The following is a 24,955-nucleotide window of genomic DNA, read 5'->3' on the forward strand; positions in this document are numbered from 1 at the left end:
CGCCCCTCCAGCGGGGGAGGGGGCGCCGGGGCCGGGCCGGGGAGGAGCCGGGGGGGGGCACTCCCGCAGGTGAGTCCGGGGCTTCCTCCTGCTTACTTGCCCGGTCGCGGCCTTTTCTCTGCGTGAGGGGGAGCGCGGGGCGCCGGGACCTCCCCTACAGACACCTACAGCCCGCAAAGGGAGGGGAGGGCGCCCCGCGCCTCCTCAGCTCGGGCTGCGGCGAACCGCGCCGGGACGGAGCGGGGTGACCACAACAACCCGCCGAGGAAGAAACCCCCGCGCTGTCGGTGGAGGCCGCCTGACAGCCGGGTTTGTTTTCCCTCGCCGTGCGGAGGCGGCTGGCGGGGTTCCCGCCGCGGCGGGAAGGGCTGAGGCAGCACAGGGACGGGGCAGGGCGGGCGCGGCGCTGGCCGTGAGGAGGAGGAGGAGGAGGTGAAGGTGAGGGAAGCGCTGAGGGAGCCCGGCTGGAGCGAACAGGGCAGTGCTCCCAGAGCGGCGTCACGGGCACCCCTGGGCACACCTAGGCTGCCTTCAGCACTCTGGGTGATTTCCACAGCGTCTTCAGCTAGACTGGAAATATCACAAGGTGATTCCAAAATATTCTACACGTGTAGTGAGAACTGAAGTGCTGCCGTACTGCAGCATCTCTCTCCCCTGATCCATGAGAGAAGGAAAGGAAGGTGCTGAGGACTTGTGGTTTACAAGTGTTATCCAAAAAAAAAATAGTGTCTACAACCACGTCACAAGAATTGGGCCTCAGATAATTTTTTTCCATGCTTAGAAATCTGTTCTCAAGCTCTGAACCACATAAACCAAAGGGCATTGTCAGAAAAAAGGTTACAGTGTATGTACGGGGAAACAAACACAACAAAATATGATAGATCCCTATCTACAACAGAAAAATGCAGTGAACATGAGAAGGAAGAATTTAGTATATGACCCGTGAAAGCCATGTCAGAGATGTTCTATACGAGGAGTAGGGATAGGCAAACATCCTCTTTTCAAAACCAGTAGCGCTGGAGGTCATTGCTCAAATTTCTGAGCTGCTCTGCTACCTGCTACATGTCTGTCAAAACAAGCCCAATTAGCAAACACGTGTGTGTATACATACATATGGAATTGTATATAATTTTATAGATATTCTGTAAAGAATGCCTCTGTCTTAGAATGTATAAACGGAAGAGGTCCAACTAGATAAGGAGCTGTTCCAAATAAAACATCAATATTAACACCGCTGGGGCACTGTATCCAGTTTTGGGTTCTGTGCTGGGAAAAAATACATCAGAAAACTAAGTGCATTCTAAGAATTTTAAGGACATGTATTTCAGTAGTATTCCAAGTCAGTATTTCATAAGGATCTGTTGACTGCTGCAAGAAACAGTCAAAAGCAAAACAAAGAGACAGAGAAGAGTCCCTGACAGCAATTGCTTGTGATAAAATACTATACTGATGGTTAATCAGTAGAAAGAACTCTAAACTGTGGGAATTGGACAAATTATAAACAGTTCTAGAGAGGAAACCAGTGAGTTGTTTGCAGACATATGGCATATGTTTGCTAACAGGAGGGAAGTATTAGGTGTGACAGGGTCTATAAAGACTTCTGTTGTGGAAATATGCACCTCTATGTAATGTATTAAGTTGATTCTCCCTCAAAATGGTTGTTGGGAGGAAAGTCATAGATGTGCGGATTTTTCTGGCCCTTGGTAATGACTTGTCTTGTCAAAAAAACATTCATGAGACAGAACAGCCCAAACTTGTGCTACCATCTTGATTTTTTACATACTTTGACATTTAACATTTGCTTTTCATATGCATTTTTTCACATAAGCAGTCCATAATTAGTCTTGGAGCTGTTTAAGTAAAAGATGTAAGTTAAGCAAAAATGTGTAATGTTTAAGTAAAAGTTTGCTTAGCTCCTTTCACTGTAGTTTTCAGAAAGCACATGAAGGTCATAACCCCCCCAACTGATAAAACTGGGAAACAATGAATGGAAAATAAAGTAATTAAACTTTTTTTTTCCTCAGTTACTACGTGAGTTATGTGGCAAAGTTTCAGTTGAACTCACAGACATTTGTATATATGACTGTATTTTATTCCAATTAAAGTGTTGAGAAACATGCTGACACTTTGTTCAGCCTCATATTGTAGTTTTGTAACGTGTGAAGGAATTGCACTAAATAGAAAACAAAATGCTTCATTAAAGAGGTGTATACACCTGTAATTTTCAGGTTGTTGTTAGAGGTTAATTAAAACAGTGTTAATAAGTGATGCTGTATAGTAATACATTTCCATTGCATTTAGAAACAAACCAGAAAAAAAATAAGATTCAATTCTTGCTAAAACAACCAGGCTATGATGACTACTGGTAATTATTATATAGCCTATAATTATTTTTTTTTCATGATGTACCTCTCAGATAACAGCTCAAGAGACAATTCAGTTGCTATCTGGTATGCTCAGCATTAAATTGCTCAGAAAACTGTTCTTTTGTTTGGTATTGAGTTTCAGAAAAAATGTTTCATATGGTAATTAGGCCAAGGCATTTTTCTTTCTTTTTTTTTTAACTTTCATTTACTTTTTTTTTTTTTATTAAAGGGGGTGGGAGGAAAAAAAGTGGGACCAGCACAATTGCTAAAACTCTTGTATTGGCTGTGAGCATCTGAGACTGGAAAGAAGAATTTTGACTGGATTTTGACTCAAAGCTCTATCCTACACTTGGATAGAGGAAAGTTTACTTTGAGCCTTTGAACATTTAATTTTTCATTAAAACTGTAGTTTAAATCAAACATTTTGTCAAACTGTTTCTTACAGATCTTTGGCATGTTCTGAACCTGAATTTTACAAGTACTTGATGTACTAATGCTACAAACATGAAGTCTGTTCCCTAAGAGCCACAGTCCAGCTGGAATACTGCAAAAGTACAAGGTTATCCAGTGAGGTAAGAATTTTTGCAGGAATGTATACAAACCCAACAATAAGCTAAAATTGCACTGAGGACAGAGTTAGGTCATACACAGAATATCATCTCAGTGCAGGCTGCATTTCCTTTCCCACCCCTCATCCACTTATTTTTCTTTTCCTTGCCTGTAAATTAAGGTTTCGGTCCTTGTTTCCAAGACTGGCTCGACACTGTGATTAATGTTTCTCTGTCCAGGCAGTGTATTATCAGGCAGTTGGGAAAGACAATACAAAATGGAGTTTGCAGCTAAAGCAAAACCAAACAGTAATGCCCAGCAGTTTGTGCTGTAGATTAATTCCAGCTGCTCCAGCACACCTCGGGAACTGAACAGCACTCCTAAATTCAGCTCTCCCCTTGCACTGAGTTAGGCTGTGGGGAAAGCTTGGCCTCTTAGTGCAGTGCTTGGCTCCTAGCAAGATGCATCTCTCTCTCTCTCTGCTATTCCACTACACGTTAAATTGAATTTTGACACTTTATTATAGTCCCTGATTTCCTTTCAGGAAAGGATCTAATCCAATAATCACAGTGGAAAGTAGGAAAAAAAAAAGTCTTTCTCAAGGTATATAATTTCATTGAAACACTGCTTCTGACTCATGTTTTACAATACATGTTGCAAATTTTCTTTATTATAAAAGATTATAGATGTCTCTTGCTTAAGAAATAATGGTTATCCCTGGTATTACTGTATTCAGTAAGCTGTTGAACAGACATTTTTATCTATTTCTTCTTTCAAGAAGCAACCTTCAAAATTCAGGTTGTCTTTCTAGTCTCTACTGTTATTTTTACTGACTTGTTTCTCAAAACATTTTATCTTAAGCAGAATATTTACAGAGTTGATTCTAAAATTATATCTGTAAAATTGGATCTGTATCGCAACCATTTTAATAAATGTAAAGCACTTTAGAGTTATATGAGCATGGGAAAGTACCCTTTTATAAAAACCAGACCACTTTGGCTATCACAGAACACCAAGGAACAGTTCTATTTTAAATATTAAATTTACTGTGGTAAAAATTTACTTTCAGAGAAGGGTATGGGGTATTTGAAGAAATGTAATTGTACACTCTTATCAGATGCTTTTTAATGTGTGATCTCTGGTTGTTCCTCAAAAGACAACTGACCAAAAAAGGAGGCCCTTCATTTTCCACCTTGCTTGTATTTTTCCCCATCTTTTCACAGTGGTTTTTCTCTCTCTTCTCTCTCCTCTGTCTCTTCCTCCCTCCCTCTTTCTTTCTTTTTGGGGGTAGCCCATCTTTTACCCTTCTCCCATTTCTCTCTTGTCCCATGTCCAGCTGTCAAACACTGGGTGCTGCTGACAGAACCCAGGGCACGGGGTTCCCTCTGTCTCTAACCCAAGCACACAATGTGCTCTAAACCAGCCTGAATAATCCCCCCCATCAGGCCTAGCCATATATTCCAGAACATATTGACATGACAGGAGAGTAAGGCATGGCAAATAAAATGTATAAAGGGACAGGTTGAATTGTAAACCAAGAGATTCATATTTTCTTCAACGGTGGAAAATACCTGGAGTTTACTTTATACTGGCTAATGCATGATAAGGAAGGAGTTAGGAGATGAAGATTTAAATTGAAACTTGTATAGAATTTAAATTCATTTTAGTGAACTCAAGTTTACAGATACTCCTCCTGCTGAATGTAATGGTACAATTATTAACCTTACTTTTGTAGAAATCAAGAGTAAGATACAATATTCAAAGGTGCAAAGTGAGATGAAGAGAAGGTACCACTGACTTTACCAGCTGTTGAGGGGAAAATGTACACAGCACAAAGTTTGATCACAAATAATATGATACTTTCAATATTCATTTAACAAATAATACGTTGTCTAGTAATTAATTGAATAATTAATCTTGATATGAACTTTAGTTAAAGATTTTGGACACTGTTCTATAACTAACCATGGCAAGGCTTTCTGAGCTCCCATTCTTCTCCTTGGACAATTTTTAGCTGTATCCACGTTTCTTCCCTCACCTTAATGACACAGTCTTGCTCCCACTAGTCTTATTCAAGTAATCTTAGCAATGACAAAAGGAGGTGTTTTCCAAGAAGAGCCTGCAGGAATCCTAGGTGCTACCAAATGCATCTACATTAAACTTCCAGGTCCCATTGTAGCTGTTACCTGCTCTGCTGTGGTCCCTGTGGCTCTCCTTGGGAAGTCCATTCTCCTGGGATTTGGCTGTGCCCTGTCTGCAGGAACAAACTGATGTTTTAAGGGTAGCATAGTCCGAGCCTCTGTTTCCACAAAAACATAAAGTTAGTGATTTGTTGGCATTGTCAATGTATTTATTTGAAGAAAGATTAAAGGGTGCATTGTTGCAGTCATTGCAGATTTAAACTCAGTCATCACAGAAATAGTAATGTAGTAAATAAAATGGCTTCTATGTTCTTTATGCACATAGCTCTTAAGAACTACTACTTTTTTCTAATTTTTAATAATGCCCTCAGTATTAGAACATTGTAGAGCTCCATGCACATAGAGATCTATACCAGACAATGCTTTCTAATCTTTTTAATCACAAAAATAGTACAGAAAATGCTGTGTTGAAACCAAAACCATGTATCAGGGCAAGATAATACAGAGACTTTCTGAGTAATTTAATAATCCTGTCTCTTATCCTGAAATAACATCCATGTGTAACAGTAAGCAAATGTACATGTTATTGATAAATTTAAAGTTTAACCTAACACATAAGTATTTGGAAAATTAAGGTCTACATTCTTAAGATTGGCATCCAAGGGTTGAGTCCTGAAGGCAGAATATATTCTGTATCTCTCAGAAATATTAATTTAAAATCTTGGTTTACCTTTATTTAATTAGCTTTCTTTTGTTTATAATGTATATGAAACATAATCTTGGTTTAGGGTATGCAGGCAATTTAACACATACCTAGTGTATCAAGGAAGACAGCACATAAGACCAAAATTGTTATTTTTCATGTTTTAAAATCTACTGTTGATTAAAAGTATAGCAGGACAAATTTTTATTTAGTTACTGTACCAGTTAATCCTTTCTGTCACATGAGGATTTGCAGGTATTGCATCTTATATTCAGTTTCCTTAAAAACATGTGTGTCTTTGCTGAGAACTAAGGCCGATTGCCAGGAAGGAATTTAGGCTCCTGATTCCCACTGAAATAAAATTATTTCGTTGGAGAGGTGAAATGTTGAATTACCTGGGTCTAAACCCAAGCATAAACTTCTGGAACAGAGAAAAAATCATCACAATCCCATGTAAAAATTAACTTTTTTTTTTCTTACAGGCATACATGGATCTCTTATTTATTAATGTTTTGGGTTTTTTTCTACTTTGGACAAAAAAAAGAAATTTTTGTGGAAGTCTAAAGCAGTACCCGATTCAAACCCTTTCTCTGGAATGAATTTGGGCGTGTGGCCACTTTTATGCTGTGGTGCAATAGCACCACTTGGTGGCTACAGTAATTTTAACAGTTTGGTCCTCTGACAAACATCTGGGTAATAGCTTGAAAGTAAAGACCGGGAAAAAAGGATTATCTTTAATATTTTTACATTTGTTTTTATTTCTAGACACTTTTTTCAGTCAGGCGAAGTAGTCCCATTTAAATCGTTTTGTGAAGCAATATTTTCGAAGAGATATGAACATTTCAGTAATGTTAAGAATATTATATAAGAATATAGGAAACTTTAGGATTCAGCTTAAAGGTGTTGAACTTTCACCTTTAAAGATAAAGCATCACTCCTGATTCACCTGCAGTATCTTAACTACTGATGAACTGAAGACTTAACAAAATAACTATATCTTTGCAAGTCTAGACAAGACCCAGAAAGACAAGTTAAGAAGGACAGGTTTTATGGGATTGGAATTTCCAGCCTTTATAGGTTTGTTTGGTCAGGACTGATGCAGAAAGCTGCTTAAGCATGTGCTTAACTTAAAATGCCTTCTTCAAGCCTATTCATTTCAGTATGACAAACAGTTATTCATTAATTAAACATGGAAAATTATTCAGGGCTGAACATACCAGGAAGAGGGATGGAAAACGAATGAGTTACCTGGAAATCCTTTGCTTTTTCTTTTTCAGGGGGAAAAGAAATGGTAGCAAACAGATATGGAACTTTTTTACTCATTTGCAGGGTGTAAACCATAGCAGAATAGTCAACTCTCTTCTATCTGAAAAAAAATATATCCATTGTATATTTAAAAAAATAAATAAGCAATAGAAGAAAGACTTTTAGCCTATTAAAAAAGAAGTTACGCTGCAATAACGACGAATTATTCTCCCACAGTGTCAGATGCATCATGTCAGGGGTCAATAGAAAGGGTCTGCATGAAGTTGAGAGGTTGCTGAAAAGAAGTAGTGTGTGAAGGTCTCTCCTCACTTTGAAGCTCCAGGAAGGAATTCTTGTGTGCTTTATGGGACATTTTAACCAAACCCCAAAAATCAAGCAAGGCATTTTGCTGTTTGCAGACTGGAATGTACACGTGTGTAAGAAGCATTTCACTGGAAATTAAGGTTTTTTAAATTTTTGAGTTCCACTTGTGAACTAAGTACTTCACAACTCTTAAGTTTTTCACAACTCTTACAAAAGATACTTGGGAATCTAAAACCATCAACAAACAAATTAGATGAACTCAGGGAAACTGGTTCATCCTGGCCTTTACCATGGTTTGTTCCTTGCTTTTCTTTGAAAATAAACAGTAACTTGTATGGGTTTCCACTTCGGATCCCACAACCATCCATAGTTTTAAGAGAAAAAGCTTCCAGCCTAATTATGAGTCAGCCCAGAATATTTAAGGTATTTCAGTTAATGCTTCTTTCTTTAGGAAGAAAAGCTTGTCTTGGTTAGTGTTTTGTGACTGTAGAGGGTGCTCTTAAAATACTGGTGATGGTAATAATGTATGGCAATCAAAGGTTTCTTTTTCTGTAAAGCTTATCAATGTTAGCATGTTTATATTTAGCAAAGAACATTGTACAGCTCGTGTGTTTTATTTTTGATGTGGGCAAGAGTCACTATCCCCATTTGCATCCAAAACCATCCCTGGAAACTTTTCTGGATTTAGTTTATTTTTGCAAGTATGTTTCTGCTAAACAATGATAGTATCTTCTGAGAAAACTATTGATGTGCTCTAAAACAAGTTGAAAGAAATACTAAATAGGGTATATTTTTAGTTGCAAGGCCATTGAGAGTTGGATAAGAGCTTATTGTTCCAAAGAAGCCATTTAAGTATTCAAAAAAATTCTTTAGTTACATGAAGTTGATGCTCCCACATTGTGCTGGTATTCTATTGGGAAGGATTTAACTGTATTTTACTTTGGTTTGTCTGTAGTTTTATTGATTGCTTCACCATATTCCCAAGCTATCTGGTTTTTTATACTTCTTTAACTGAATTAGAAGGGTGAAAAAAACCCTGGATACAATAGACTAAATCAAAATTTATCCTGCTATGCTTTTCCCTCAACAATACAATATTTTTTTTAAATATAAAATTTTATATTCCCCTCAGCGCAGCCAAGAAACAATTGAGTTAATTCTGTATGCTTCAGAAATGTTGCTTCTTTCCAGAGAGAGCAGAGTCTATTAACCTCAGAAAGAGAAGAATTTTGTTTTAATAATCAGAATTGCAGTGAGCCCATTTTAAAGCAGTGTAAGGAGAGCTAACATTTCTGAGGTCAGGACCTTTACTATGACACCCCTGTTCTGTCAGTGCTGGATGGGATGAGCTGTGATCTCTGACTGTCAAGAAAAGTCTTTACCATGACTACACTACAACCTACTCAAGAAAAAGTGTAGTTTTGCTTTTGTAGTCATTTTTTTACAGTCATGTCAGTCAGAGATCACAGCCCAGCCCATCCAGGACTGACAGAGCAGGGGTCTCATAGTAAAGGTCCCAATCCAAACTTTTCTTGACAACAATTCCTCTGCTTCTCATACTGGATTTATGTACTTACCCTGGGAAGGTGCTTGTAGATGTGAACTCAGAAAATCAGACTTTCCCCAGTGATCACTCACTGGAGATTCAGGGTGTCACAAAGGCTGTGATTCTTTGCTTCACTTGTACAGCAGCTCTGCTGTGGGCCCAAATGAGTGCATAGAACTCAGTGCAGCTTGTTTGCCTGGGGAAGCCCTGGGAGCTTTTCTGGCCAACTTCAGCAGCATCTATTTTAGGGAGACTTTGCCAAGATTACTACATTAGGAAACCTTTTAAGAACAGACCAAGCTTAACAACTGTTTGCTGGCTTCTAATGAGATGAACTTGTCCTGTTCCAATCTCCAGCTTCCACATCAAATTCATCAGTAGAACTTGCAGGTTAGGGCATGTCCCTTGACATGTTTGTGTATTAGGTCATACAAAGGGGACTTTAGGTTACCTATGACTGACTGCAGGCTTGCCATGTGAACAGTCACATGAAACTCTGTCTTTGTGAGAGCTAGCAAAGTGAACTATCCCCACATATCAGGCAAGGCTTATTCAACAGAAGAAATGTTACTACCTGAGGCCTGATGGTAGAAAATATTTCTGTTGTGATTCTTGTAATAGGGGAATGCAATGATATGCAAAAGACAAGGATTTGTCTCACAGGGCTTTCCTTCCTCAGGATTTAGTACTAAGTAGTGACTTGACCAAACAAAACCTAGGCTTCCACTGACCTTGTGAAGTACATAAGCTATTAAAATAAATAGTCATGCTCCATTCTTTCTATCATGGTATTTCTGGTGAGCAGTGTTTTCACTTCCCTAGGAGAAACCAGAAGTGTTTTCCCTGAACATCCCTTACACTGAGGTTCTTAAAATGGGAAGTTAAAAATGCAAATCTTATACACAGTCAAGACTTGAACACAGACTTCCTCTGATCATTGATCCTCTATTCACTGAGCTATTAGATAAAACAGAAGTACTTTTCCTCCCATTTTCTAAGAAAAAGTTGGCATAAATTTCTAACTCCGGAAGAAAGTTCAGAAATTTATTTTGTAGATTTTCACACCTCTGCAGCTCACATTAAAGGACCAGAATGTCAGAAACAGATGGAGCTCAAGACCATCATCTTTTCTTTAGAATGGCCAGTCTGGATGTAATTTATCAACTTGGGTCATTTCTGTGGTGGATCCTCTTTCCCTGAAGCGTGGAAAGAGGCAGTGAATGCTCTTCATTCTGGGCTGGAGACTCAGCTACACAGCAAAGCATCACAGTACCAAACCCTCTAACCTGCAGCCACTTAACAAAAGTTACCCAACACATTCTAAGTCAAGTCTGCCTTTACTGGTTCACTTTTGACAACACTTTCTACAATTCTAGAAAATCTTAAAAGCTCAGGGAAAAAAAAGTGTTGTACAATACTTGGATGTTTCAAACAGTGAAAGCTGTGAAGGATGCACATGTTGGAATGACAATAAGACAAATGGAAGCTTTCATTGGGAAGATGCAAACCAGAAGACAGATAGCTTGTTTTGCTTTAGGCAAAGCATGAATGCAAACATTTAAACTGGAGAAACTCCCCTTTCCTTCAGTGGCCCCTCTGAACCATTACATTAATTACTTGGAACTATTTACCTACTTCCCTTCGTTTAGGCCCCAGGTGCAGACACTCTGGGTACTGAAAATTATTTTCATTCTTTTCTCTGGAGTGAAAAAACAATATATGGAAACACTCATCTTTTCCTTCCTGAAACCCATGAAGGTGAGGAGATGGCATCCTAATATATATATATATATAGTGCTGGCCTATTTTTTAATACCCCATAACGAAACAGGAGAGTGGTAGTGGGTGTCAGTGATGTTTCTTTTCTGAGGTACAGTGAAAATATTTGTTTAGTTTTGTTGCACTAGCAGGGGCAGCTGGCAGTGTTTGCACTTATGTGTCTTCTGACACTTCACCGAAGAGATACCCCTAATCTTTGAAGAAAGACAAATATCTCGTTTTGTGAATGTGCTGACCTGTTCTTGTGCAGTGGCTCTGACAGCCTTCTTTCATGATCAGTGCTAGCCTGTCTTTGAAATGAGTCTAAATTCTGACCAGCCAGATCCAGCCATACACTTTTCCATATGTGAAGCTAGAGAGTTAATGGAAGCATTAAATGTTTAGAAAATAAACAATCAATCTATCACATTAGAAAATTTGAAAAAAAAAAAATCACAGCAGAGGCTCAAAACCTAAACTTCTAAATTGGCAGCAAAGAGGATCAGTCTCAATATCTATCTATGATTCTTTTTGGCAAGATAACCATGTCTCAAAGCTCTTGCTTAGAGTTTCATTTCCAACTTCCCTCTGAGGGAAAAATGAATTAAGCTTTTTCTAGTGCTTGTACTGAGAGGTTCTTCTGCTCTTGATTACTTTGTAATACAAACAACAGACTGTGGAACACGGGCTGTATAGATATCTTTAAATAAAGATTAACAAAATCTATGGCCATTTTCACGACGTGTATTCAACTTCTCCCTCCCTAGTGAAGAATATCAATCAATCCCAGGGTAGCCCAGGTCATCACGGGGTGGCTACCGAGTCTGGCTCCCCCTGTCGCAGCTGCCTGGCAGCAGGCCCACCCCGAGGAACAGCCAGCTGGCTCTGCTCTGTTTCAGCTTCCTCAAAGTTCTCGTGTGGACCTGTGAAGCAGCTGAGTGTATTTTGCCCGATCGGCTTATTTGTTGTCAGTCCAGAGTTTCCCCGTTGCCCTGACTGCTGATGGTGCAGTCAGTTTGCACTTCAGAGTTTTCGGTGTGACCCCTCTGCTCTGTCGTTTCTGCTGCTCTGCACTGGCTCTTCAAAAGATCAGATCTGTTTCACAGATTTTTGTGCTTGTTTTCGAGTCAGTTCAGCACTTCTCTGTTCTGATATGGCTTGTCCAGATGCACGAGTTTCTTTTCCCAATCTGCCAGCTTTTGGCCCCAAGCAGACTCACTGTGAGAAAGACAAATCCTTCCTCTACTCTCTCTTCTATTCCAGCTGCACATCTGTGAAACTGTACAAGTCACAAGGGTGAATCTTCATTTAGAAGATTTCCTTCATGGGCACCTCCAGGTGCCCATGTTCATCATTCATGATACACCCCCCAAACTTCAGTGGGAAATACAATTCCCTCCTAGAACTGTGAGCAATAACAGTGCAAACAAAAGCATCCTCTTCCATGTTCCTCCTCTGATGTCAAAAGGAGAGTATAAGTAGCATCTGCCATAGAAACAGAACTTTGAATTCTAAGGTGTAAATCCATGCATTCAAGGATTTTCAGAGGTGATTTTAAGACTAATTCACTGTTAAAAGAAACAGAGAACCTTCAGAATAAAAAATTATTTTCTAGAACATCTGTCTATTTTTAAATTAAAAAAATTATGTATACCCAAACTATGTAGCAACTTGCTTTCTATTACCAACTAACAACCAAGTATTTTTCTGGAAAATAAAGTTACTTGGCCTAGTGAACATAAGAACATGATATTGTAATTCATTCAACTATGTAGTCATGTTTTTAATCCCATTAGATTAATATCTTGTGGCATTTAGTTACCTAGCTGAGGGAAAGAGATGTTTGTCAGACAGTATTTTAATATCTGATCTTTTTTATTGTATACTGTCTCCTTATTCAGTAGGACAGCACTGGAAACATTTGTAGTGATATTCATTGCTCCATGTAACCTCATGATCTTAGTTATTTGAAGCCTCAGGTTGTTAGCACAAGTTTTCCCAAATCTAGCACATTAAAGTCTCTTCAAATTGTTTTTAATCACTCTCAGTGTCTGGACTTTTTCTGTGATTGCAGTGTCCTTTCTGAGAAGTGAATTTGAAGGAGGAAAAATGGTCCATTCCCAGACTTCAGTATCCAACAGAGATGAATTTAAGACCTCACCACATGTTAGTGGTGGCCTCTCTGAGCTGGGCTACTGCTAAGTGCAAGTCAGATCGTTACTCCAGCTTCAGCACTCCTCTCAGATTTAAACAATGGCATTTACAGGCATAGAAAGAGACATTCAGCTATTGGAACAGCTATTTCTGTTCACTTCTGAAGAGAGAGTATCAAACTGGGTGCAGCCCTGCCTACTGGCCACACGCTTAAACAACCTCAGTGACAGGAGCCATGGCCACCCTCACCTTCACATCCACACTGCCTCACAAAGGCACCAACAAAGTCCATCCCAATGCCCTTCCAAACCAAGTAGTTAATAGAGCCATCTCATTCACTATGAATTAGTTTGTTTGCAGTTGTACCCAAATCCATCTGCTTTAATAGGGTCTTCACAACCTTCCCAAATCTCGCTACAGCTTGTCAGGAACTTCTTCCGTGGGCATGGTCCATGTCAGCAGTTAGCACACTAACATTTGCTGGCAGGTAAATTTATTGACTGTAATCTAGTCAGGTATCTGAGCTTGTGTCCAATTTAGTTGGACAGAATTACTCAGACACTTGAAGATGCTAATACTATTCCTGCAAAAGTACCTTCTTGAAATGGGCCCTCTGTCACCTGCAAGGATGAGCAGCTGCAGAGTTTGGGAAAAAAATTAAAATTACAGAAATCCTCTGATATGGAAATCTGTTTTACATTGCCCACTCAATGTCTAATACTTAACTAATTCTACTTATACTGCATTCACACATTCTGATACAAATACCTGTTAAATATGGTGTCTAAAACTTACTCAGGATTAGTATGGAAGTCTAAAAACTAAATATTCCCGGGAAAGAGAATTAATTTTAAATTGTAATGTTGAGATTGAGAGTCAGTGATTACACTGTGCATGAAATCTATTTAATTCATGATTATTCCTGCTATTTCTGATTTTTGCTTCAAATGAAATGGGGCTGATTGTGAGGAATGCTACTGAATTCTTCTGTTTATTTAAAAAGGAAGTTGGAATTTTTGAAGGATGTTGAGTGCAATCACTGTCATAGTGTTGGAGAGCTAAAGAGTCTGAGAGATCTTTCCCATAAATACAGTGTTCTTCAGGCACAAAGACTTGGGAAGGAAACAATTCCATCTAATTAGGAAAGTAATTTTAAGCAGAAAAAAGATGTAAAAGCTTAGGGTCTGTTCTTGTCAGAGAGAGATGTTTCTGAGAAGAATTAGGGCAATAGAGGATTATTGTTTTGTTAAGCCTTTGATTGAGATCTCAGACTTTCATCAGTTCTGTAGCAATGCAAGCAAAGAGATCTAAGGCTCAAATGCATCTCCAGAAAAGAGATCTTGGAGAAAGAAATTAAAATAAAATAAAATTAAAAAAAAAAAACAAAACACAACAAAAAAAAAAAAAAAACCAACAAAAAACCAATCCAGAGTAGGATTTAGCTTTTGGGTATTTTTAACACCCAGTTTATAGCCAAGGGGAAATTTTTCTGTCATCACCCTAGTACTTTTAAAAATGAAGGGGAAAAAAATATTGCTTTTGATTTCTCAAAACATAGTGTTAGTTATTTGAAAAATTCCAGACCAGAGCATGAAAGATTCTTTAGAGGAAAACTCTAAAGTTGTTGTTTAGAGGCTGCCCTGAGTATAGTCAAGATTAAAGCCCTTAATGAAGGCAAAGCTTACTTATCTGACCAGATTCTAGCATAATGGTCCAGCATGTGATATTATTTTGTAAAAGTTACATAACTTTTTGTTTAAGAGCATGCTTTACTTTCAGCAGCACAAACAACATTTTTAACCTGTTCAGATCCTTCAGAAATGCAAACAGATTCAAAGGAAAAAAAATGGAATATTTGTTCACAAAAGAAAATCAAACCTTTCTGTGACTTGGTTAAGATGAAAGCAAGACAGGAAACTAATAAAAAGGATCAGAGAACTTGGAAATAAATGTTGACAGGCTTGTGCTCTGGCAGTCTAAAAATCACATACTACTAAGCATTAGCTTTCTGCTTAAGTGTTTGCCCACAAGATTGCCTTTCCCTAGGAGAGGCTGGAGATTACCCACAACTCCTTTGTGTTTGCAGCTTTGCTGTGAGTGTGTGTGGGTACATCCTACCATTTATCAGCCACAATCACTGAGGTCACAAGTCCCCAGCCTCATTAACAGACAGTGAGCCAATTGAAAAACAACCCTGCTCTCCCTTGGAGCATCTGGACATCTGGTGCAGGACTAGGATGCTTAATTTTGAAACAGTCAGATCTGGGAAGAAACTGGGCAGTTAGGCAAAAAATAGGTAATAAAACTTCAGATACACAGAGTCACAGAGTTTTCCTGTTTTGACAATAGAATTTGTGGATTACAGCTTACAGCTTTTTAGGGTTTCTCACACACTGAGAAATAAAGTTTCAAAGTTACAATATTAAAAACTTAAGTGGAACAATGAAAAAAAAGGAGCATAACCCTACTGCAGCGTGGAAGAGCTTCATGAAATCATTACCTGAATGTTGCTGGCAGTCTCAGCACACCATGGTGTAGGAGCATTGTGTCATCACGGTGTTTGTTACTGTCAGAAAACAAAGACAGGAGAGCAAGTGGTTGCTTGGCTCCTTACATGCCTGATATAATGCAACCTAATATGTCACATTAAAGAATTGTTTCAAAATCCACAATACAGGCTTGTAGCAATTGCCATTGTCCAACTTACAGACATAGTCTGAGTGTGACTGGTGCTGTCTGGTGTCATGTCATCGATCTCACCTTCTGCGTTGCCATGAAAAAACAGTGCTAATTCCTGCAGCTCAGACTGCTTTCTGCTAAAACATTTACTTGGTTAAACTTCTCACTATCTGTTCATCCATTGGCACAGGGAAACTGCTATTGTAGCCTGAGAAAATTGCCATTATATACAGCCTTTCCCAGACTAAGGAACCACTTGCTGTACTTTCATTCATCTTTAAACAGAAAATAGTCACTAAAAATTTTATAATTGAATGCAGACTTCGAGAGTTTTGTTCAAAATGGTCCTCCAGAGAACACAGTGAAAACAGTATCTCCTAGGGCAGCAGTGGAGAAGCTTTCATCAGCATTGAGAATGCAAATATTCATTGCTTCTGTAGCCAAGGAAATGATTGGTATTTCGTGGCACCATATATTTAATCAAATTAAAATTAGCATTACTTTTCTTTATTGTTTCTTTTCCCTCTCGAGATGTCACATTCCCTGCTGAATATTAGATTTATTCTGGTTAACCAGAAAACAGTAAGGTTATCCAGCTTGGAATACAGCTTCATTGCCAAATAAAAGGACACTGCTCTACTGCACCGTGACATGGTCTCTTACTGATGTAAATAATATAACAGAATGGATGGCAGCACTTTTCTGTCATCTTAATGCTACAAGTTCAAACTTCTGCATGAGGAAAAGGCCAAAAGAATGTTTAAATACTACTACTTTAACTTTCCTTTCTGTGTCAGAGAAACGAGCTAATTGACTTTTTGTTATGTTCTTAACAAGGTAGAACAAGGCTTTGTAAAGCTCTTCCTACCATATTTATACAATGAAAGAATAATCCCCAACAAGGAAGTGTTTCTGCTGCTGAAAGAAGAGAGGGGAGAAGAACCCCAAACCAACACTGAAGTAGAATAAATGCAACTTATCTTTTCACCCTCTTCCCCAGCTGTACAGAGCACAGGGATGGAAAGAGGGTGCCACATTCAGTTACTTCCTTCCACAGCACACTAAGAAGCAGAGGAGCTGATTTTGTTGTCCAGCTCCAGAAACAGATGTGGTTTGAATTTCTGTGCACTTGGGGCTGAGTGCACACACAGACTGAGGCCTGTGTATATGTACCCTGCTGAGTTCCACATGCTCAGACCCGATGGAGAAGGCCTACCTGTAGCTTTTGCAATCACCCACAGCCTGTAAGCTGCTCAAGCACAGCTCCAGAGCCAGGGTTATGCTTTGTCACCGGGAGAAGGGCTGTGATAATGCACAAATAGTCCAAATCCCCAAGAAGCAGCAAGACAGCTGGGACTACTAAACCTGGCATCAGTGGTTTGTAGTGATCAAGTTGTGCACTGGAGGAGGGAGACACCTGGAAGCCATTTCCTGCTTGTGAACTGTTCTCCCTCCCCCTTCCTCTCAAAGATAAGTGTATGCCATGTGGCTTTTGGCCACAGGGAGTTTTTTTGGATGTGTAACGTCAGGAAGGTTTGCTTTAAAGGCACAAATCCAGGTCTTTCTTTACATATAAAACTTCAAAAGACAATTTCCCCCCCCCCGATGCTTTCCCCCCCATCCTCTTCTGACTTCAAATTTTTCCAACTCTGAAAAAGTCTTTGCAATTTCATCTTGAAACTGTCAAATGCACTTTACCAGACTAGAGACTGCTGAGGCACTGACCTGAGTTTTTCCAGTGCCAAAGCCACTGATTGTTGCTTTCTAACCATCCCTCACTGACATACAGCAGGTTAAGATCTCCACACATGCACACACGCCCTTGAGTACTCGAAGCTTCCTTGGCTTTGCAAAGTAAGCACATATTTTGTCCATGAGAATGCCTTTGAGCAGTATCTCTTCTGTCAGTTAGGTTTCTCTGGTGCGCTGTAATTCTTGACAGGAGACATCTCCAAACTTCTTTTTTTTTTTCCTGCCTCTGGAAACATTTCATTTGACAGAATGGTCTCTCTGTTTTAGCTATTGAGTGAGGTGTTGGTCCCCTCAAAATCAATAGGAGCCACCAAATTCTAAGGCACCAGAATTTTTCACCTCCTGCCTTTAAAACCACTTTAGACTAGAAGCACACAATGCTTTGCCAGTTTGAAACTACTCCAGCCTTTTCTTGATGTTTTCTGTGGAACTGTTGGTCTTAGAATAGCAGAGGTAGAACACTCCTGTACTTCTGACAAAACTTTATAAACTACTTCCAAAAAATCAATTTTCTTTCTGCTAAAAGAAATCCTAGTTTTACTAACTGAAATCTGGAAGTTTTTGAAAACAAATTCAAAAAAAGAGATTTTCAAATGTTAGGAGGCCAATAAAAATGGGTTTGTGAAGTCTCACACAAAATGTCACCCATAAATATTCTTCAAGGTTTTGAGAAAACGACTTCTTACCTAAAGACAGTTGTTTTAATGTACAATTCAGTAGTATTTCATTACTATACTCTTGCAGTAGTTGTAAGATTAAGCAAAAGTCCAAATACCAGGCAATTTCCCAGTGGCCAGGCAGGTCCAACATGAAGGCAGGCAGGCAATCTGCAGGTCAGGGGCAGCCCAGGAATCAGCAGGCAGAGCTGAGATGGAGCTGGGAGGTCAGCCCAGCTCATGGTCTGACCAGCAGCATGCTGGCCAAGCACAGACACACCGAAGACCTGGCTCAGGCAGGGACTGAAACCCCAGAGCTGAGCTTAAATGAAGCCTCGTGTCCCATGGGCAGGGGTGTGGGGAGAGGCCCCAGGTGAGGCTGGTCAGGGCCATTAAACCTTATTGGTGCACTCAGGCCCCTGACATAAGTCACTGGAACATCCAGAGTCCTATTTTCATGCATAAGCAAGAAAAGAGAATTATGATTGTGGTTTGACCTGTGCTGCATTTTCTGACCCCCGAGTGCCTGATTGCTCAACTATGGTATTACAGTAATGCTGTGTCTACTCATAGTTTATATAAACACAGAGCATGTTAAACAACTGACTTATGATGTGATACTTTTGTTTCCACTGAATTCTAGACCATCTGTGTACTAAAAAATCTCAAGACTTGGAAAGAAGATCTGATCTATTCAGTTTTTTCACTAAGTAGTTACAGATACTACTGGAGTATTCTGTATGTACTTTGACGTTTATATTCAGTCCTTTTCTCATTGCAATTAAGCATCTGTCGGATCCCAAGGCTTGGCTGATTTTTAAATGTCTTTGCTTATCTTAAACCTTTAAAATTCTCTATTTATGTGCTGTTCAAATTATGAAAATTAATGCAAGCTTTTTTTTCTGAAGACTTAGAGTTGCTATAGCAGAGTTTCAGGTTGCCTGATTTCTGAGAAACAGTTTGGTCCGTGTCTATTGACAAACAATGCTTCCATCTTTCCTAGCTGAGGTAATACATATTGCTCTCTCACACTCTGGGACACAGAGCACTGCAAGATACAATTTTAACAAGCAGTCTGTGCTTCTTGGAATAACTCCTGAGTGCAGTTTTAAGTGTCCAGTTGGCAAACTATGTACCCCACTCTAGAATTAAAAAATACATGATTCTCCTGTCGGCAGAGAGAAGACTCAAAGCATATCAGCTTCTACCAAGTTCTCACTGGGTAAATTCTGGCAGAAAGGATCCATTCCAGTGCCTCACACAAAGGGGTTGGATCCCAGCAGGCTGTTGGAGTAGTTCCTGCAGTACAGTCATTTGCTTCCTTAGCTCTGGCTGACCAGGACTAGAAGCAAAAGAGTAACAACAGGCAGTGACCCAGGTGACAAGAGGGAATAGGGAAGAAGTTGAGGGCACCTGTGCTGGGTCAACCCAAAAGCCCATCTAGCTCAGTATCCTGCTGTGAGCAGCAGTCAAGGGTGGGTCCCTTGCAAGAGGGAAATAAATGCTTTTTGGCTTTTCCTTGCAGGAACCGTGTCCTCCACACCTCTTGTTTAGAGAACCACAGTGGGCAAGACAACTGCATAAAAGCTAATAATTGGTGTTTAAAGCAAGATAAAAGGGATCTAGATCTTGCTGATATAAACAAACAGTGTTGTTGGCTTCAGTGCCAGTTGTGTCTGCTGAGATTATTGCCCAAAAATTTGACACAGAAAGAATAGCCTGAATGAAGACATTACTCAGTAGCTGTATCAGACTTCATAATCTGTCTATATTTTATGTCTCCTAGCAGATCATAGCACTGCTCTGTTTCTAGTCTGACACTTTGTTTTGATTTTAATAACCTAATATGAATTAAAATAGCAGGTGCATAGCAACACCTCTTTAGAATGAGTGTTTGATGCTAATAAGCATGTTTAGCCAAGATGTTGCTGAGCCATGGCTTTCATCTCAGCCTGTACAATACATATATGATTTTTAAAAAATTAACCTCTTAGCTGCTGGCTTAAGGATTGTGAAAAACATGTATAAAATATCAACACAAAAATTATCAGTCAGTGAAGTGATGGGAGATCATTAGGAAAACAGGAAAGATTCTATGTGGTCAGATGACTAACATCACTATACTCTGTATTTTTGCTAATAATGCTGCCAACATTGGAAAAGCTGGATGTGGTCTGATAAGAGACTGATGCATGTAAAAGGAACCAAACACTACAGAGAAGGATTCTTGCCCAACATAAAAATGAAACAAAAATCTGTGCACGGACACAAGCAAACTGTAGTTGCATCTAGTGGAAAATTGAGGGCTCATTGAATGAAAGGGTTAAGGAAGGGATTATAAGAATGAACTCCAGGCAGCCAGTGGATTCAATTCCCCTAGATTGTTGGGAGAAGGAAAAAGCTGCATATCTTTGTCTCTTGTAATTGCTTTGTTCATTACCCTCCTAAATCCCCAAAACAAACAACAAACAAGCCAAGCCCTCCCTTCATACAGACATGGTCCTGCTATTACAAAGGTTCCACTTGTTAAAACCACTCTTGTCTATTTTGGGGCTTTTTAACCTTTTATCCTCTTACCAGGTTGAAGGTCAACAGAACTCACAAAGAAAATATTGTAATTTGTTTTGCTAGTAAACTAGGACTTTACTGGAGGCACAAACTGTATCAGACTGGGATAGTGCAGACTTCATATTTGACCTGGGTCCAATCTAGAATTCTGAAAACACAGCTCGGTTGGACTCGATAATCTCAAAGCTCTTTTCCAACTTAAATGATTCTATGATTCTATTATGAGTTCTGCTACAACAGGATCAATGTATCATTTAATTTCTCTTCCAGCTTCTGAGGCAAACCCTATACTCTCCATCATTATCTTAATACGTGCTGTTGCACGTAGGATAAATTCCCTGCATCACTGAAGTTTCCAATCTCTCCATGATTTCAGTACTTGAACAACATTTCATGTCTCTCATTCTGAATCATCAAACTCTGCACCTTCTGATAGGAAACACCAGCAAAATGGCAAAAATTAAAGAGAAATCCAACACACACGGCAGCATAAGAGGGATTTCTGAAAGCTGCTTATTAAATTCTGGTAAAAATATTATTGGTCTTGGATATGATTTTGTGTTAAAGGTATAATTGCATTAATTCTTAGCAAGGAAACAGAATTTCTTAGGTGAACACTTCCCCCAGCATCTTGATTTATTCTCAGTTTGGACAAAGCTGTTAATAGGCTGAGTTCTGCAAAGTCTATGACTGGTAAGTCTGGATGCACTGCATGCATATTTTCCATGGGTAAACCTATGCATTTGGAGTCAGTGAGCCTAAACTGTGCAGCATAATTAGAGGAATGAGCCTCAGGTTGCTTTGTCAAAACATTCTTTAATTGCTGGATTTTAGGATTATTGGATTAGAAGATTAGATAGGATGCCTGGAAATCTTAAATTGGAGCATCCACTAAAGTAAAGCTTCTCCTGAATCTGATTTACAATGCATCTATAAACCTCTCCGTTTCTATAAGTTGCTGTAGCAATTGTCCAAATACATTTTCACGATAGGAAAATATGGACATATTAACTATGTTTTTTCTGACCTCCCTTCTTTTCTAACACACGTTAAGGAACCTGGTAACTTTTCTCCATGAGAATCAATTGCCAACTCTGATGTAGCCAGGGGGGGATAGAGTGCTCTGAGCTTGGTCTCTGGATCACTGAGCTTCCTTGCCCATAGGATGCTGAAGGAATCCTGATACCAGCCAGACATGGCATTCACCCTGTAGTGGGTGATTATTACTGAATTACATCATGAGCAGTAAGCACAGCTGCATTTTTTGTGGCATTCTTACAAGACTGACTCTGTTGTCAAAGCATTTTGCTCAGTGTCTCTGAGTCACAAGAACAAGGTGCACTACAGGTCCTCCTCCTTTTTCCTCAGTGCAGTACCAAGTGCAGAGACTTCACAAGTGGCACACAGGAAGTTATTCCATCATTCCTCACGTGAGCTTATCTCACTTCTAGGGCACACTTAGTACTTCACTCCTAAAGTGTCTGTGAAAAGGATTTCTCCAGCTGCTGGTGCTCTCCCTGCTTGGCCCAATGTCACATACCTCACAAGAAAGACTGTCTGTATGTTGTATATCTGTGTGTGTGGCACAAGGATAAACAGGTCACCAAACAGGGAGGGAAATTCAGGCCAAGGCTCAAATCCCTCTTAAGAAAAATGCTATGAAGTTGCTCATGTCAATATTGAGCAGAATTGTCTGGTAAATTCTGCTGGAGGTTCTGAACCCACACGTTTGGAGTCTGGATGTTTCAAGTGGGACAATTGATATAACAGTGCCATGTTGCTTTTTCCTGAGATGGTTTTGTAATTATTAGGAAGATGACTTGTAATTCGTTTACCAAAGAGTTTTGAAAGTTATTATTAATAGTCTGTCATCAAGTTTTGTGAAGCAAACAGGACTTCTGTTCACAAGCAATATGGGGACAGCTGTGCTGGCCATATTCTCAAGATAGGAACAGAGTCGTCATCCCCACTTGAAAGCACCATATTCCTATATCACTTAGTACTTGCACTGCTGAAATGACAGTATCCAAAATAAAAGCCAAAGCACTGAAGTGTCCCAGTATGATGAAGATCATGACTGCCTGAACAGAAGGATCGATATGGGAAGGTGTAAATCACATTCTTATTTTCTGGGGTAAAAGAACAAAATACTTTGGTACAATTTTGGCATCTTCTAAAGTCAACTGGTATTTTTGTCACTGATTTCAGCTGTGCTTTTTGGGTCTGGCAGTCTTGTCAGGATTTAAAATACTTGAATAAGTATAATTATATCTAGTCAGAGCTTTCATATTTTCAAATTGAAACTGTAGGAATAAAAAAGGTAACAGTTTATCACTTTGTTCTTTGGTAACAGAGCTCTGTGAAAAATAAGTGCTTTCACTAAATTCCCACTATTTCAAAAATTTCTGTCTGAGGTAGCACAAAGCTCTCCAACTTCCCTTAAAACAGTGATCTGTGTTTCTGTTTAACCTAGGGACTGATAAAAATGGTTATACAATTGGGTAGCATAAAATAGGAAATAAATAGCTCAACAGATGTTCAGTGGGATACATTTTTTCTCTACTGTGGGTGGCTGCTCACTACTGTCGAACTAAAAAGAAAGTACCTGCAGGGGCCCTTTGCCTGCCTAAACTGAGAAGGCAGCCTGGCTGAGTCTTGCCAAGAGTCAGAAGCAAGGGAGTGTCTGTCACTGACAGGAAGGGGAGCTCAGTGTAGGGCAGGCCTTCACCAGCGTGGCCTCTCAGCTCACCAGCAGGGAGTGCAGGTCCTGTTTTCCCACATTTTACCCCAGTGGAACTATGATGTCTTCAAAGAATATTCTGCACATGCACCAGTTGGAGTCTGAGCCTGTGTTTAACCACATATCCTCCTGAAGCACTTATTTCTGTGGGACACTGCAGCAAAACTCCTCTACAAACAGCCAGAGCACGTGGCCTGAAAATAGGGACAGAACTGGACATGAACCACTTCCCACCCCTGTGCTCACCCTGTGCTCTTAAATGTAACTATAAACTGGAGCCCTGGAAATCTCTGGCCTCTTCTGAATTGCTGTCATGGGTAAAATTATCCCCAAAGAACGTGACACCAACCACACACAGTTTGGGGGTCACTAGAATTGCTGCTAACTTCGTGTCAATCAACCCCTTTTTGTGTGTCACCCCTTTTTGTGTGGCTCTAAAAACCCAGCTGGCTTTTTTGGCTTCTTTACCTCTTAAAAGACAGGCAAGATTTATTTCTAAAGGGTTTTATACTTATCAGAGATTCACAGAAAGAGAGAAAAGAGTAGAAGGTTATAGTAAGTGTGTGAATCCTGCCATTTGTATTACCGAAATATTTTTGTAATCCAAAATGTCCTTGCGAGAAACAGTTTCAGGTTTCTTTGGTATTTAGAAATCCTTTGCTAAACAAAGTAAAAATGAATGATAAACAAAATTGAGTTTCCTTTGAGCCTGATGTTCTTGCAGCTGCACTCCACTTTTAAGAGTAACCTATTAGCAATTAATTTAGAATGACACTGGCAAGCAGTTCCCAGACTTTAATTAATATCTTTTTGACAAGCTCATAATCTTTCTAGTTAATAAAGTCTCCCTTAAATTAGTTTAACTCTGATTTCACTTACCATTGTAAGCAATCAGCATCAAATCTAGGGTACTTAACAGTACTTTCTCATTTCAAATGCCTTTAGACAGAGAATTTATAGTTACATTTTAAAGAGTAGAAAGAGTATTTGATGAAGGTCACCCTCAATCCACTGGCAGAGCTGGAAAGAAAATCTAGGTGCCTGATGCCCTTCTGTCGTGTGATTGATTAAGCAGTGGGGCTGTCTCCTCTCTTAGCATCTTGCAAGGAAGGGATTAAATTCTGATTCCAAGTTACATAATTGATCCTTTTCCTTTATGTCAATATCAAGATCTTTGAAAGTTCTAGTACAATGCTGTAGCTGTAATATAGTGAATCACCGCCTGTAAAAGTTACTGAGATAATAAGTATCAGTACAGGACAACTTAGGGGGCAATTTCTCATTTATATTTAATGCTCTTAATATATTTGTCTATTCCTGAAGACTTTGCCCTTAGAATTCTGTGTCAGTTTTGCCCACATGTCTCAAATGCAGAACCAATCTACATGAGGGTGTTTTGCTGCCACGTTACCCTGTGCTGTGCAGTAGGAGACAACACCATGAATTAGAAAAGATGCTGAGATTGAACCTCCTTTTTCCTCTTGGTAAGTCAACAACTTTTATATAAATGCTCTGAAATGTGCTATGTATATGCCTGTTGCATATGTGTATTATGAGGAAAAAAATTTTAGCTGTAATGAGGTAATTTTTGATATGTAAGATCACATCAACCTTTCTTTCTGCTTTGCCTACAAAAAAAACTAAGAGGTGCACAAGTTACTGTCAGGCTTTGAGTCTGAGAGGGTTTTTTCAAAATTTAGAAAACTCCAACTTCCAAACTGTAAAGTTTTAATCTGACTACATCTACAAAGAGAGGAGATCTTTTAATCTGACT

General features: G+C 39.3%; 1 long non-coding RNA gene across 1 annotated transcript; it reads left to right on the forward strand.

Moving 5' to 3' along the window:
* Window positions 1–28: 28 nt before the first annotated feature.
* LOC108503489 lies at window positions 29–24,955 on the forward strand. The gene is made up of 4 exons (XR_001876848.1): window positions 29–69; window positions 2,812–2,938; window positions 24,556–24,665; window positions 24,882–24,955. It is a non-coding gene; the product is annotated as an uncharacterized LOC108503489 (long non-coding RNA).

The sequence above is a fragment of the Lepidothrix coronata genome, unplaced genomic scaffold, assembly GCF_001604755.1.
Source record: "Lepidothrix coronata isolate B3197 unplaced genomic scaffold, Lepidothrix_coronata-1.0 Scaffold140, whole genome shotgun sequence".
Classification (NCBI taxonomy): Eukaryota; Metazoa; Chordata; class Aves; order Passeriformes; family Pipridae; genus Lepidothrix; species Lepidothrix coronata.